The 18,251-nt window shown below is 38.7% G+C and overlaps 1 protein-coding gene across 1 annotated transcript in view; it reads left to right on the forward strand.

The window, feature by feature from the left end:
• Window positions 1–18,251, forward strand: part of LOC106593158 (uncharacterized) — a 125,092-nt gene that overhangs the window by 53,405 nt on the left and 53,436 nt on the right.

An 18,251-nucleotide genomic window follows, 5' to 3' on the forward strand; every position in this document is an offset into this window, starting at 1 on the left:
GCTATAGACCACATTAGAAGGGTATATGGGGACAGAGCTATATAGTATATTAGAAGGGAATATGGGGACAGAGCTATAGACCACATTAGAAGGGTATATGGGGACAGAGCTATATACTACATTAGAAGGGTATATGGGGACAGAGCTATAGACCACATTAGAAGGGTATGTGGGGACAGAGCTATATAGTATATTAGAAGGGTATATGGGGACAGAGCTATATACTACATTAGAAGGGTATATGGGGACAGAGCTATATACTACATTAGAAGGGTATGTGGGGACAGAGCTATATACTACATTAGAAGGGTATATGGGGACAGAGCTATATACTACATTAGAAGGGTAGATGGGGACAGAGCTATATAGTATATTAGAAGGGTATATGGGGACAGAGCTATAGACCACATTAGAAGGGTATATGGGGACAGAGCTATAGACCACATTAGAATGGTATATGGGGACAGAGCTATTGACCACATTAGAAGGGTATATGGGGACAGAGCTATATAGTATATTAGAAGGGTGTATGGGGACAGAGCTATATAGTATATTAGAAGGGTATATGGGGACAGAGCTATATAGTATATTAGAAGGGTATATGGGGACAGAGCTATAGACCACATTAGAAGGGTATATGGGGACAGAGCTATATACTACATTAGAAGGGTAGATGGGGACAGAGCTATATAGTATATTAGAAGGGTATATGGGGACAGAGCTATATAGTTTATTATAAGGGTATATGGGGACAGAGCTATATACTACATTAGAAGGGTATATGGGGACAGTGCTATGTAGTATATTAGAAGGGTATATGGGGACAGAGCTATATAGTATATTATAAGGGTATATGGGGACAGAGCTATATAGTATATTAGAAGGGTATATGGGGACAGAGCTATATAGTATATTAGAAGGGTAGATGGGGACAGAGCTATGTAGTGTATTAGAAGGGTAGATGGGGACAGAGCTATGTAGTATATTAGAAGGGTATATGGGGACAGAGCTATATACTACATTAGAAGGGTATATGGGGACAGAGCTATAGACCACATTAGAAGGGTATATGGGGACAGAGCTATATAGTATATTAGAAGGGTATATGGGGACAGAGCTATATACTACATTAGAAGGGTATATGGGGACAGAGCTATGTAGTATATTAGAAGGGTATATGGGGACAGAGCTATATAGTATATTAGAAGGGTATATGGGGACAGAGCTATAGACCACATTAGAAGGGAATATGGGGACAGAGCTATATACTACATTAGAAGGGTATATGGGGACAGAGCTATGTAGTATATTAGAAGGGTATATGGGGACAGAGCTATATAGTATATTAGAAGGGTATATGGAGACAGAGCTATATAGTATATTAGAAGGGTATATGGGGACAGAGCTATATACTACATTAGAAGGGTATATGGGGACAGAGCTATATAGTATATTAGAAGGGTATATGGGGACAGAGCTATATACTACATTAGAAGGGTATATGGGGACAGAGCTATATAGTATATTAGAAGGGTATATGGGGACAGAGCTATATAGTATATTAGAAGGGTATATGGGGACAGAGCTATATACTACATTAGAAGGGTATATGGGGACAGAGCTATAGACCACATTAGAAGGGTATATGGGGACAGAGCTATATAGTATATTAGAAGGGTATATGGGGACAGAGCTATATACTACATTAGAAGGGTATATGGGGACAGAGCTATATACTACATTAGAAGGGTATATGGGGACAGAGCTATATACTACATTAGAAGGGAATATGGGGACAGAGCTATATACTACATTAGAAGGGTATATGGGGACAGAGCTATGTAGTATATTAGAAGGGTATATGGGGACAGAGCTATATAGTATATTAGAAGGGTATATGGAGACAGAGCTATATAGTATATTAGAAGGGTATATGGGGACAGAGCTATATACTACATTAGAAGGGTATATGGGGACAGAGCTATATAGTATATTAGAAGGGTATATGGGGACAGAGCTATATACTACATTAGAAGGGTATATGGGGACAGAGCTATATACTACATTAGAAGGGTATATGGGGACAGAGCTATATACTACATTAGAAGGGAATATGGGGACAGAGCTATATACTACATTAGAAGGGTATATGGGGACAGAGCTATGTAGTATATTAGAAGGGTATATGGGGACAGAGCTATATAGTATATTAGAAGGGTATATGGAGACAGAGCTATATAGTATATTAGAAGGGTATATGGGGACAGAGCTATATACTACATTAGAAGGGTATATGGGGACAGAGCTATATAGTATATTAGAAGGGTATATGGGGACAGAGCTATATACTACATTAGAAGGGTATATGGGGACAGAGCTATAGACCACATTAGAAGGGTATATGGGGACAGAGCTATATAGTATATTAGAAGGGTATATGGGGACAGAGCTATATACTACATTAGAAGGGTATATGGGGACAGAGCTATATACTACATTAGAAGGGTATATGGGGACAGAGCTATATACTACATTAGAAGGGTATGTGGGGACAGAGCTATATAGTATATTAGAAGGGTATATGGGGACAGAGCTATAGACCACATTAGAAGGGTATATGGGGACAGAGCTATAGACCACATTAGAATGGTATATGGGGACAGAGCTATTGACCACATTAGAAGGGTATATGGGGACAGAGCTATAGACCACATTAGAAGGGTATATGGGGACAGAGCTATATACTACATTAGAAGGGTATATGGGGACAGAGCTATACAGTATATTAGAAGGGTATATGGGGACAGAGCTATATAGTATATTAGAAGGGTATATGGGGACAGAGCTATATAGTATATTAGAAGGGTATATGGGGACAGAGCTATATACTACATTAGAAGGGTATATGGGGACAGAGCTATATACTACATTAGAAGGGTATATGGGGACAGAGCTATAGACCACATTAGAAGGGTATATGGGGACAGAGCTATATACTACATTAGAAGGGTATATGGGGACAGAGCTATATAGTATATTAGAAGGGTATATGGGGACAGAGCTATATAGTATATTAGAAGGGTATATGGGGACAGAGCTATATAGTATATTAGAAGGGTATATGGGGACAGAGCTATATACTACATTAGAAGGGTATATGGGGACAGAGCTATATACTACATTAGAAGGGTATATGGGGACAGAGCTATAGACCACATTAGAAGGGTATATGGGGACAGAGCTATGTAGTATATTAGAAGGGTATATGGGGACAGAGCTATATAGTATATTAGAAGGGTATATGGGGACAGAGCTATATAGTATATTAGAAGGGTATATGGGGACAGAGCTATATAGTATATTAGAAGGGTATATGGGGACAGAGCTATATACTACATTAGAAGGGTATATGGGGACAGAGCTATATACTACATTAGAAGGGTATATGGGGACAGAGCTATATACTACATTAGAAGGGTATATGGGGACAGAGCTATATAGTATATTAGAAGGGTATATGGGGACAGAGCTATATACTACATTAGAAGGGTATATGGGGACAGAGCTATGTAGTATATTAGAAGGGTATATGGGGACAGAGCTATATACTACATTAGAAGGGTATATGGGGACAGAGCTATATAGTATATTAGAAGGGTATATGGGGACAGAGCTATAGACCACATTAGAAGGGTTTATGGGGACAGAGCTATAGACCACATTAGAAGGGAATATGGGGACAGAGCTATATACTACATTAGAAGGGTATATGGGGACAGAGCTATGTAGTATATTAGAAGGGTATATGGGGACAGAGCTATATACTACATTAGAAGGGTATATGGGGACAGAGCTATATACTACATTAGAAGGGTAGATGGGGACAGAGCTATAGACCACATTAGAAGTGTATATGGGGACAGAGCTATATAGTATATTAGAAGGGTATATGGGGACAGAGCTATATAGTATATTATAAGGGTATATGGGGACAGAGCTATACAGTATATTAGAAGGGTAGATGGGGACAGAGCTATATAGTATATTAGAAGGGTAGATGGGGACAGAGCTATATACTATATTAGAAGGGTAGATGGGGACAGAGCTATATAGTATATTAGAAGGGTATATGGGGACAGAGGTATATACTACATTAGAAGGGTAGATGGGGACAGAGCTATAGACCACATTAGAAGGGTATATGGGGACAGAGCTATATAGTATATTAGAAGGGTATATGGGGACAGAGCTATATAGTATATTAGAAGGGTATATTGGGACAGAGCTATATAGTATATTAGATGGGTATATGGGGACAGAGCTATATAGTATATTAGAAGGGTAGATGGGGACAGAGCTATATACTACATTAGAAGGGTATATTGGGACAGAGCTATATAGTATATTAGATGGGTATATGGGGACAGAGCTATATAGTATATTAGAAGGGTAGATGGGGACAGAGCTATATAGTATATTAGAAGGGTAAATGGGGACAGAGCATTATAGTATATTAGAAGGGTATATGGGGACAGAGCTATATAGTATATTAGAAGGGTATATGGGGACAGAGCTATATACTACATTAGAAGGGTATATGGGGACAGAGCTATATAGTATATTAGAAGGGTATATGGGGACAGAGCTATACAGTATATTAGAAGGGTATATGGGGACAGAGCTATATAGTATATTAGAAGGGTATATGGGGACAGAGCTATATAGTATATTAGAAGGGTATATGGGGACAGAGCTATATACTACATTAGAAGGGTATATGGGGACAGAGCTATATAGTATATTAGAAGGGTATATGGGGACAGAGCTATATAGTATATTAGAAGGGTATATGGGGACAGAGCTATATACTATATTAGAAGGGTAAATGGGGACAGAGCTATATTGTATATTAGAAGGGTAAATGGGGACAGAGCTATATACTACATTAGAAGGGTATATGGGGACAGAGCTATATACTACATTAGAAGGGTATATGGGGACAGAGCTATATACTACATTAGAAGGGTATATGGGGACAGAGCTATATAGTATATTAGAAGGGTATATGGGGACAGAGCTATATAGTATATTAGAAGGGTATATGGGGACAGAGCTATGTAGTATATTAGAAGGGTATATGGGGACAGAGCTATAAAGTATATTAGAAGGGTTTATGAGGACAGAGCTATTGACCACATTAGAAGGGTATATGGGGACAGAGCTATATAGTATATTAGAAGGGTAGATGGGGACAGAGCTATATAGTATATTAGAAGGGTAGATGGGGACAGAGCTATATAGTATATTAGAAGGGTATATGGGGACAGAGCTATATAGTATATTAGAAGGGTATATGGGGACAGAGCTATATAGTATATTAGAAGGGTATATGGGGACAGAGCTATATAGTATATTAGAAGGGTAGATGGGGACAGAGCTATATAGTATATTAGAAGGGTAGATGGGGACAGAGCTATATACTATATTAGAAGGGTAGATGGGGACAGAGCATTATAGTATATTAGAAGGGTATATGGGGACAGAGCTATATAGTATATTAGAAGGGTATATGGGGACAGAGCTATATAGTATATTAGAAGGGTATATGGGGACAGAGCTATATAGTATATTAGAAGGGTATATGGGGACAGAGCTATATACTATATTAGAAGGGTAGATGGGGACAGAGCTATATAGTATATTAGAAGGGTAGATGGGGACAGAGCTATATACTATATTAGAAGGGTAGATGGGGACAGAGCTATATTGTATATTAGAAGGGTATATGGGGACAGAGCTATGTAGTATATTAGAAGGGTATATGGGGACAGAGCTATATAGTATATTAGAAGGGTATATGGGGACAGAGCTATATAGTGTATTAGAAGGGTATATGGGGACAGAGCTATATACTACATTAGAAGGGTAGATGGGGACAGAGCTATAGACCACATTAGAAGGGTATATGGGGACAGAGCTATATAGTATATTAGAAGGGTATATGGGGACAGAGCTATATACTACATTAGAAGCGTATATGGGGACAGAGCTATATAGTATATTAGAAGGGTATATGGGGACAGAGCTATATACTACATTAGAAGGGTATAAAGGGACAGAGCTATACAGTATATTAGAACGGTAGATGGGGACAGAGCTATATAGTATATTAGAAGGGTAGATGGGGACAGAGCTATATACTACATTAGAAGTGTATATGGGGACAGAGCTATATAGTATATTAGAAGGGTATATGGGGACAGAGCTATATAGTATATTATAAGGGTATATGGGGACAGAGCTATACAGTATATTAGAACGGTAGATGGGGACAGAGCTATATAGTATATTAGAAGGGTAGATGGGGACAGAGCTATATACTATATTAGAAGGGTAGATGGGGACAGAGCTATATTGTATATTAGAAGGGTATATGGGGACAGAGCTATGTACTATATTAGAAGGGTATATGGGGACAGAGCTATATAGTATATTAGAAGGGTATATGGGGACAGAGCTATATAGTATATTAGAAGGGTAGATGGGGACAGAGCTATATACTATATTAGAAGGGTAGATGGGGACAGAGCTATATTGTATATTAGAAGGGTATATGGGGACAGAGCTATGTACTATATTAGAAGGGTATATGGGGACAGAGCTATATAGTATATTAGAAGGGTATATGGGGACAGAGCTATATAGTATATTAGAAGGGTATATGGGGACAGAGCTATATACTACATTAGAAGGGTATATTGGGACAGAGCTATATTAGATGGGTATATGGGGACAGAGCTATATAGTATATTAGAAGGGTAGATGGGGACAGAGCTATATAGTATATTAGAAGGGTAAATGGGGACAGAGCATTATAGTATATTAGAAGGGTATATGGGGACAGAGCTATATAGTATATTAGAAGGGTATATGGGGACAGAGCTATACAGTATATTAGAAGGGTATATGGGGACAGAGCTATATAGTATATTAGAAGGGTATATGGGGACAGAGCTATATAGTATATTAGAAGGGTATATGGGGACAGAGCTATATACTACATTAGAAGGGTATATGGGGACAGAGCTATATAGTATATTAGAAGGGTAGATGGGGACAGAGCTATATAGTATATTAGAAGGGTAAATGGGGACAGAGCTATATAGTATATTAGAAGGGTATATGGGGACAGAGCATTATAGTATATTAGTAGGGTATATGGGGACAGAGCTATATACTACATTAGAAGGGTATATGGGGACAGAGCTATATAGTATATTAGAAGGGTATATGTGGACAGAGCTATATACTACATTAGAAGGGTATATGGGGACAGAGCTATATAGTATATTAGAAGGGTATATGGGGACAGAACTATATAGTATATTAGAAGGGTATATGGGGACAGAGCTATATAGTATATTAGAAGGGTATATGGGGACAGAGCTATATAGTATATTAGAAGGGTATATGGGGACAGAGCTATATAGTATATTAGAAGGGTATATGGGGACAGAGCTATATACTACATTAGAAGTGTATATGGGGACAGAGCTATATAGTATATTAGAAGGGTATATGGGGACAGAGCTATATAGTATATTAGAAGGGTATATGGGGACAGAGCTATATAGTATATTAGAAGGGTATATGGGGACAGAGCTATATACTATATTAGAAGGGTAGATGGGGACAGAGCTATATTGTATATTAGAAGGGTAAATGGGGACAGAGCTATGTAGTATATTAGAAGGGTAGATGGGGACAGAGCTATAAAGTATATTAGAAGGGTTCATGAGGACAGAGCTATAGACCACATTAGAAGTGTATATGGGGACAGAGCTATATAGTATATTAGAAGGGTATATGGGGACAGAGCTATATAGTATATTAGAAGGGTATATGGGGACAGAGCTATATACTACATTAGAAGGGTATATGGGGACAGAGCTATGTAGTATATTAGAAGGGTAGATGGGGACAGAGCTATATACTACATTAGAAGGGTATATGGGGACAGAGCTATATACTACATTAGAAGGGTATATGGGGACAGAGCTATGTAGTATATTAGAAGGGTAGATGGGGACAGAGCTATATACTACATTAGAAGGGTTTATGAGGACAGAGCTATTGACCACATTAGAAGGGTATATGGGGACAGAGCTATATTGTATATTAGAAGGGTAAATGGGGACAGAGCTATGTAGTATATTAGAAGGGTAGATGGGGACAGAGCTATAAAGTATATTAGAAGGGTTCATGAGGACAGAGCTATAGACCACATTAGAAGTGTATATGGGGACAGAGCTATATAGTATATTAGAAGGGTATATGGGGACAGAGCTATATAGTATATTAGAAGGGTATATGGGGACAGAGCTATATACTACATTAGAAGGGTATATGGGGACAGAGCTATGTAGTATATTAGAAGGGTAGATGGGGACAGAGCTATATACTACATTAGAAGGGTATATGGGGACAGAGCTATATACTACATTAGAAGGGTATATGGGGACAGAGCTATGTAGTATATTAGAAGGGTAGATGGGGACAGAGCTATATACTACATTAGAAGGGTTTATGAGGACAGAGCTATTGACCACATTAGAAGGGTATATGGGGACAGAGCTATATAGTATATTAGAAGGGTATATGGGGACAGAGCTATGTAGTATATTAGAAGGGTATATGGGGACAGAGCTATATAGTATATTAGAAGGGTAGATGGGGACAGAGCTATAGACCACATTAGAAGTGTATATGGGGACAGAGCTATATAGTATATTAGAAGGGTATATGGGGACAGAGCTATATAGTATATTAGAAGGGTATATGGGGACAGAGCTATATACTACATTAGAAGGGTATATGGGGACAGAGCTATGTAGTATATTAGAAGGGTAGATGGGGACAGAGCTATGTAGTATATTAGAAGGGTATATGGGGACAGAGCTATAGACCACATTAGAAGGGTATATGGGGACAGAGCTATAGACCACATTAGAAGGGTATATGGGGACAGAGCTATATAGTATATTAGAAGGGTATATGGGGACAGAGCTATATACTACATTAGAAGGGTATATGGGGACAGAGCTATATACTACATTAGAAGGGTATATGGGGACAGAGCTATATACTACATTAGAAGGGTATTTGGGGACAGAGCTATATACTACATTAGAAGGGTATATGGGGACAGAGCTATATAGTATATTAGAAGGGTATATGGGGACAGAGCTATAGACCACATTAGAAGGGTATATGGGGACAGAGCTATAGACCACATTAGAATGGTATATGGGGACAGAGCTAGACCACATTAGAAGGGTATATGGGGACAGAGCTATATAGTATATTAGAAGGGTGTATGGGGACAGAGCTATATAGTATATTAGAAGGGTATATGGGGACAGAGCTATATAGTATATTAGAAGGGTGTATGGGGACAGAGCTATATAGTATATTAGAAGGGTATATGGGGACAGAGCTATAGACCACATTAGAAGGGTATATGGAGACAGAGCTATATAGTATATTAGAAGGGTATATGGGGACAGAGCTATATAGTATATTAGAAGGGTATATGGGGACAGAGCTATATAGTATATTAGAAGGGTATATGGGGACAGAGCTATATAGTATATTAGAAGGGTATATGGGGACAGAGCTATATACTATATTAGAAGGGTATATGGGGACAGAGCTATATACTACATTAGAAGGGTATATGGGGACAGAGCTATATACTACATTAGAAGGGTAGATGGGGACAGAGCTATATAGTATATTAGAAGGGTATATGGGGCCAGAGCTATATAGTATATTATAAGGGTATATGGGGACAGAGCTATGTAGTATATTAGAAGGGTAGATGGGGACAGAGCTATATACTACATTAGAAGGGTATATGGGGACAGAGCTATATAGTATATTATAAGGGTATATGGGGACAGAGCTATGTAGTATATTATAAGGGTAGATGGGGACAGAGCTATGTAGTATATTAGAAGGGTATATGGGGACAGAGCTATATACTACATTAGAAGGGTATATGGGGACAGAGCTATATACTACATTAGAAGGGTATATGGGGACAGAGCTATGTAGTATATTAGAAGGGTATATGGGGACAGAGCTATGTAGTATATTAGAAGGGTATATGGGGACAGAGCTATATAGTATATTAGAAGGGTAGATGGGGACAGAGCTATATACTACATTAGAAGGGTATATGGGGACAGAGCTATATAGTATATTATAAGGGTATATGGGGACAGAGCTATGTAGTATATTATAAGGGTAGATGGGGACAGAGCTATGTAGTATATTAGAAGGGTATATGGGGACAGAGCTATATACTACATTAGAAGGGTATATGGGGACAGAGCTATATACTACATTAGAAGGGTATATGGGGACAGAGCTATATACTACATTAGAAGGGTAGATGGGGACAGAGCTATGTAGTATATTAGAAGGGTATATGGGGACAGAGCTATATAGTATATTAGAAGGGTATATGGGGCCAGAGCTATATAGTATATTATAAGGGTATATGGGGACAGAGCTATGTAGTATATTAGAAGGGTAGATGGGGACAGAGCTATGTAGTATATTAGAAGGGTATATGGGGACAGAGCTATATAGTATATTAGAAGGGTAGATGGGGACAGAGCTATATAGTATATTAGAAGGGTAGATGGGGACAGAGCTATATAGTATATTATAAGGGTAGATGGGGACAGAGCTATGTAGTATATTAGAAGGGTATATGGGGACAGAGCTATATACTACATTAGAAGGGTATATGGGGACAGAGCTATATACTACATTAGAAGGGTATATGGGGACAGAGCTATATACTACATTAGAAGGGTATATGGGGACAGAGCTATATACTACATTAGAAGGGTATATGGGGACAGAGCTATATAGTATATTAGAAGGGTATATGGGGACAGAGCTATAGACCACATTAGAAGGGTATATGGGGACAGAGCTATATACTACATTAGAAGGGTATATGGGGACAGAGCTATAGACCACATTAGAAGGGTATGTGGGGACAGAGCTATATAGTATATTAGAAGGGTATATGGGGACAGAGCTATATACTACATTAGAAGGGTATATGGGGACAGAGCTATATACTACATTAGAAGGGTATGTGGGGACAGAGCTATATACTACATTAGAAGGGTATATGGGGACAGAGCTATATACTACATTAGAAGGGTAGATGGGGACAGAGCTATATAGTATATTAGAAGGGTATATGGGGACAGAGCTATAGACCACATTAGAATGGTATATGGGGACAGAGCTATTGACCACATTAGAAGGGTATATGGGGACAGAGCTATATAGTATATTAGAAGGGTGTATGGGGACAGAGCTATATAGTATATTAGAAGGGTATATGGGGACAGAGCTATATAGTATATTAGAAGGGTATATGGGGACAGAGCTATAGACCACATTAGAAGGGTATATGGGGACAGAGCTATATACTACATTAGAAGGGTAGATGGGGACAGAGCTATATAGTATATTAGAAGGGTATATGGGGACAGAGCTATATAGTTTATTATAAGGGTATATGGGGACAGAGCTATATACTACATTAGAAGGGTATATGGGGACAGTGCTATGTAGTATATTAGAAGGGTATATGGGGACAGAGCTATATAGTATATTATAAGGGTATATGGGGACAGAGCTATATAGTATATTATAAGGGTATATGGGGACAGAGCTATATAGTATATTAGAAGGGTAGATGGGGACAGAGCTATGTAGTGTATTAGAAGGGTAGATGGGGACAGAGCTATGTAGTATATTAGAAGGGTATATGGGGACAGAGCTATATACTACATTAGAAGGGTATATGGGGACAGAGCTATAGACCACATTAGAAGGGTATATGGGGACAGAGCTATATAGTATATTAGAAGGGTATATGGGGACAGAGCTATATACTACATTAGAAGGGTATATGGGGACAGAGCTATGTAGTATATTAGAAGGGTAGATGGGGACAGAGCTATAGACCACATTAGAAGTGTATATGGGGACAGAGCTATAGACCACATTAGAAGGGTATATGGGGACAGAGCTATATACTACATTAGAAGGGTATGTGGGGACAGAGCTATATAGTATATTAGAAGGGTATATGGGGACAGAGCTATAGACCACATTAGAAGGGTATATGGGGACAGAGCTATATACTACATTAGAAGGGTATATGGGGACAGAGCTATATACTACATTAGAAGGGTATGTGGGGACAGAGCTATAGACCACATTAGAAGGGTATATGGGGACAGAGCTATAGACCACATTAGAAGGGTATATGGGGACAGAGCTATAGACCACATTAGAAGGGTATATGGAGACAGAGCTATATAGTATATTAGAAGGGTATATGGGGACAGAGCTATATAGTATATTAGAAGGGTATATGGGGACAGAGCTATATAGTATATTAGAAGGGTATATGGGGACAGAGCTATATACTACATTAGAAGGGTATATGGGGACAGAGCTATATAGTATATTAGAAGGGTATATGGGGACAGAGCTATATACTACATTAGAAGGGTATATGAGGACAGAGCTATAGACCACATTAGAAGGATATATGGGGACAGAGCTATATAGTATATTAGAAGGGTATATGGGGACAGAGCTATATACTACATTAGAAGGGCATATGGGGACAGAGCTATATACTACATTAGAAGGGTATATGGGGACAGAGCTATATACTACATTAGAAGGGTATGTGGGGACAGAGCTATATAGTATATTAGAAGGGTATATGGGTACAGAGCTATAGACCACATTAGAAGGGTATATGGGGACAGAGCTATAGACCACATTAGAATGGTATATGGGGACAGAGCTATTGACCACATTAGAAGGGTATATGGGGACAGAGCTATAGACCACATTAGAAGGGTATATGGGGACAGAGCTATAGACCACATTAGAAGGGTATATGGGGACAGAGCTATATAGTATATTAGAAGGGTATATGGGGACAGAGCTATATAGTATATTAGAAGGGTATATGGGGACAGAGCTATATACTACATTAGAAGGGTATATGGGGACAGAGCTATAGACCACATTAGAAGGGTATATGGGGACAGAGCTATATACTACATTAGAAGGGTATATGGGGACAGAGCTATGTAGTATATTAGAAGGGTATATGGGGACAGAGCTATATAGTATATTAGAAGGGTATATGGGGACAGAGCTATATAGTATATTAGAAGGGTATATGGGGACAGAGCTATATACTATATTAGAAGGGTATATGGGGACAGAGCTATATACTACATTAGAAGGGTATATGGGGACAGAGCTATATAGTATATTAGAAGGGTATATGGGGACAGAGCTATAGACCACATTAGAAGGGTATATGGGGACAGAGCTATAGACCACATTAGAAGGGAATATGGGGACAGAGCTATATACTACATTAGAAGGGTATATGGGGACAGAGCTATGTAGTATATTAGAAGGGTATATGGGGACAGAGCTATATAGTATATTAGAAGGGTATATGGAGACAGAGCTATATAGTATATTAGAAGGGTATATGGGGACAGAGCTATATACTACATTAGAAGGGTATATGGGGACAGAGCTATATAGTATATTAGAAGGGTATATGGGGACAGAGCTATATACTACATTAGAAGGGTATATGGGGACAGAGCTATATACTACATTAGAAGGGTATATGGGGACAGAGCTGTATACTACATTAGAAGGGTATATGGGGACAGAGCTATATAGTATATTAGAAGGGTATATGGGGACAGAGCTATAGACCACATTAGAAGGGTATATGGGGACAGAGCTATATACTACATTAGAAGGGTATATGGGGACAGAGCTATAGACCACATTAGAAGGGTATGTGGGGACAGAGCTATATAGTATATTAGAAGGGTATATGGGGACAGAGCTATATACTACATTAGAAGGGTATATGGGGACAGAGCTATATACTACATTAGAAGGGTATGTGGGGACAGAGCTATATACTACATTAGAAGGGTATATGGGGACAGAGCTATATACTACATTAGAAGGGTAGATGGGGACAGAGCTATATAGTATATTAGAAGGGTATATGGGGACAGAGCTATAGACCACATTAGAATGGTATATGGGGACAGAGCTATTGACCACATTAGAAGGGTATATGGGGACAGAGCTATATAGTATATTAGAAGGGTGTATGGGGACAGAGCTATATAGTATATTAGAAGGGTATATGGGGACAGAGCTATATACTACATTAGAAGGGTATATGGGGACAGAGCTATATACTACATTAGAAGGGTAGATGGGGACAGAGCTATATAGTATATTAGAAGGGTATATGGGGACAGAGCTATATAGTTTATTATAAGGGTATATGGGGACAGAGCTATATACTACATTAGAAGGGTATATGGGGACAGTGCTATGTAGTATATTAGAAGGGTATATGGGGACAGAGCTATATAGTATATTATAAGGGTATATGGGGACAGAGCTATATAGTATATTATAAGGGTATATGGGGACAGAGCTATATAGTATATTAGAAGGGTATATGGGGACAGAGCTATAGACCACATTAGAAGGGTATATGGGGACAGAGCTATAGACCACATTAGAAGGGTATATGGGGACAGAGCTATATACTACATTAGAAGGGTATGTGGGGACAGAGCTATATAGTATATTAGAAGGGTATATGGGGACAGAGCTATAGACCACATTAGAAGGGTATATGGGGACAGAGCTATATACTACATTAGAAGGGTATATGGGGACAGAGCTATATACTACATTAGAAGGGTATGTGGGGACAGAGCTATATAGTATATTAGAAGGGTATATGGGGACAGAGCTATGTAGTATATTATAAGGGTATATGGGGACAGAGCTATATAGTATATTAGAAGGGTATATGGGGACAGAGCTATATAGTATATTAGAAGGGTATATGGGGACAGAGCTATAGACCACATTAGAAGGGTATATGGGGACAGAGCTATAGACCACATTAGAAGGGTATATGGGGACAGAGCTATAGACCACATTAGAAGGGTATATGGAGACAGAGCTATATAGTATATTAGAAGGGTATATGGGGACAGAGCTATATAGTATATTAGAAGGGTATATGGGGACAGAGCTATATAGTATATTAGAAGGGTATATGGGGACAGAGCTATAGACCACATTAGAAGGGAATATGGGGACAGAGCTATATACTACATTAGAAGGGTATATGGGGACAGAGCTATGTAGTATATTAGAAGGGTATATGGGGACAGAGCTATATAGTATATTAGAAGGGTATATGGAGACAGAGCTATATAGTATATTAGAAGGGTATATGGGGACAGAGCTATATACTACATTAGAAGGGTATATGGGGACAGAGCTATATAGTATATTAGAAGGGTATATGGGGACAGAGCTATATACTACATTAGAAGGGTATATGGGGACAGAGCTATAGACCACATTAGAAGGGTATATGGGGACAGAGCTATATAGTATATTAGAAGGGTATATGGGGACAGAGCTATATACTACATTAGAAGGGTATATGGGGACAGAGCTATATACTACATTAGAAGGGTATATGGGGACAGAGCTATATACTACATTAGAAGGGAATATGGGGACAGAGCTATATACTACATTAGAAGGGTATATGGGGACAGAGCTATGTAGTATATTAGAAGGGTATATGGGGACAGAGCTATATACTACATTAGAAGGGTATATGGGGACAGAGCTATATAGTATATTAGAAGGGTAGATGGGGACAGAGCTATATAGTATATTAGAAGGGTATATGGGGACAGAGCTATATACTACATTAGAAGGGTATATGGGGACAGAGCTATATAGTATATTAGAAGGGTATATGGGGACAGAGCTATATAGTATATTAGAAGGGTATATGGGGACAGAGCTATATACTACATTAGAAGGGTATATGGGGACAGAGCTATAGACCACATTAGAAGGGTATATGGGGACAGAGCTATATACTACATTAGAAGGGTATATGGGGACAGAGCTATAGACCACATTAGAAGGGTATATGGGGACAGAGCTATATACTACATTAGAAGGGTATATGGAGACAGAGCTATATACTACATTAGAAGGGTATATGGGGACAGAGCTATAGACCACATTAGAAGGGTATATGGGGACAGAGCTATATACTACATTAGAAGGGTATATGGGGACAGAGCTATATAGTATATTAGAAGGGTATATGGGGACAGAGCTATGTAGTATATTAGAAGGGTATATGGGGACAGAGCTATATAGTATATTAGAAGGGTATATGGGGACAGAGCTATATAGTATATTAGAAGGGTATATGGGGACAGAGCTATATAGTATATTAGAAGGGTATATGGGGACAGAGCTATATACTACATTAGAAGGGTATATGGGGACAGAGCTATATACTACATTAGAAGGGTATATGGGGACAGAGCTATATACTACATTAGAAGGGTATATGGAGACAGAGCTATATAGTATATTAGAAGGGTATATGGGGACAGAGCTATATAGTATATTAGAAGGGTAGATGGGGACAGAGCTATATAGTATATTAGAAGGGTAGATAGGGACAGAGCTATATAGTATATTAGATGGGTAGATGGGGACAGAGCTATATAGTATATTAGAAGGGTATATGGGGACAGAGCTATATAGTATATTAGAAGGGTATATGGGGACAGAGCTATATAGTATATTAGAAGGGTAGATAGGGACAGAGCTATATAGTATATTAGAAGGGTATATGGGGACAGAGCTATATTAGAAGGGTATATGGTGACAGAGCTATATACTACATTAGAAGGGTAGATGGAGACAGAGCTATAGACCACATTAGAAGGGTATATGGGGACAGAGCTATATAGTACATTAGAAGGGTATATGGGGACAGAGCTATATAGTATATTAGAAGGGTATATGGGGACAGAGCTATATACTACATTAGAAGGGTAGATGGGGACAGAGCTATATACTACATTAGAAGGGTATATGGGGACAGAGCTATATAGTATATTTGAAGGGTATATGGGGACAGAGCTATAGACCACATTAGAAGGGTATATGGGGACAGAGCTATAGACCACATTAGAAGGGTATATGGGGACAGAGCTATATAGTATATTAGAAGGGTATATGGGAACAGAGCTATATAGTATATTAGAAGGGTATATGGGGACAGAGCTATATAGTATATTAGAAGGGTATATGGGGACAGAGCTATATACTACATTAGAAGGGTATATGGGGACAGAGCTATATACTACATTAGAAGGGTATATGGGAGACAGAGCTATATAGTATATTAGAAGGGTAGATGGGGACAGAGCTATATACTACATTAGAAGGGTATATGGGGACAGAGCTATATAGTATATTAGAAGGGTATATGGGGACAGAGCTATATAGTATATTAGAAGGGTAGATGGGGACAGAGCTATAGACCACATTAGAAGGGTAGATGGAGACAGAGCTATATAGTATATTAGAAGGGTAGATGGGGACAGAGCTATAGACCACATTAGAAGGGTAGATGGGGACAGAGCTATATACTACATTAGAAGGGTATATGGGGACAGAGCTATATAGTATATTAGAAGGGTAGATGGGGACAGAGCTATAGACCACATTAGAAGGGTATATGGGGACAGACCCATAGACCACATTAGAAGGGTATATGAGGACAGAGCTATAGACCACATTAGAAGGGTATATGGGGACAGAGCTACAGACCACATTAGAAGGGTATATGGGGACAGAGCTATAGACCACATTAGAAGGGTATATGGGGACAGAGCTATAGACCACATTAGAAGGGTATATGGAGACAGAGCTATATAGTATATTAGAAGGGTATATGGGGACAGAGCTATATAGTATATTAGAAGGGTATATGGGGACAGAGCTATATAGTATATTAGAAGGGTATATGGGGACAGAGCTATATATTATATTAGAAGGGTATATGGGGACAGAGCTATATACTATATTAGAAGGGTATATGGGGACAGAGCTATATACTACATTAGAAGGGTATATGGGGACAGAGCTATATAGTATATTAGAAGGGTATATGGGGACAGAGCTATATACTACATTAGAAGGGTATATGGGGACAGAGCTATATACTACAT

This window comes from Salmo salar, chromosome 17 (assembly GCF_965601325.2).
Source record: "Salmo salar chromosome 17, fSalSal1, whole genome shotgun sequence".
NCBI lineage: Eukaryota > Metazoa > Chordata > Actinopteri > Salmoniformes > Salmonidae > Salmo > Salmo salar.